This window comes from Pseudorca crassidens, chromosome 17 (assembly GCF_039906515.1).
Source record: "Pseudorca crassidens isolate mPseCra1 chromosome 17, mPseCra1.hap1, whole genome shotgun sequence".
NCBI classification, from domain to species: domain Eukaryota; kingdom Metazoa; phylum Chordata; class Mammalia; order Artiodactyla; family Delphinidae; genus Pseudorca; species Pseudorca crassidens.
The window spans coordinates 60,906,801-60,907,417 of record NC_090312.1 but is presented as its reverse complement, the minus strand read 5'-3'; positions in this window follow the sequence as shown (position 1 = coordinate 60,907,417).

The following is a 617-nucleotide window of genomic DNA, read 5'->3' as shown; positions in this document are numbered from 1 at the left end:
TATTAAGTTTTTACAACCTTTGGGTCCTGATAGAATAACAGGAACTGGATTTACCTTCTACCATCAAATAACTAGAAAATTGGACAAAATGTGTGAGACAACAGTTTCCAGACAGTTGACAGCAGGCAGCACTAGACTATGATTCTTGAGAGGGAAACAAATGAGAGGGAAACAAAGCAAATGAGTCCTTAGAAGGGTATTGTCTCACTAGTGAGGTCAAATTATGCCTAGACTAAAGGCTGTTCTGTGCTCACCCTAAAAAGCTTAAAAGAAGCTTCAAAATGATGAAATGATTCCAAGTAAACTACCTGCATCCCAGAACAAAACCTCCAAATGCTTAAAGGAATATAAAAGCTGATAAGTACCAACAAAAAAACAACTAAAATAAAACTGGCACCCAACAGCATAAAATTCACAAAGTCTGGCATCCAATAAAAAATTTTCAGGAGTGCAAAGAAGCAGCAAAATACAACCCATAACCAAGAGAAAAATCAAACAGTAAGAACAGACTCAGAAATGACACAGATGATGGAATTTGAAGGCAAGGGTTATTAAAACAGCTATTATAAATATATTTCATATGTTCATTAAAATTACTATAATAAATATACTCCCTA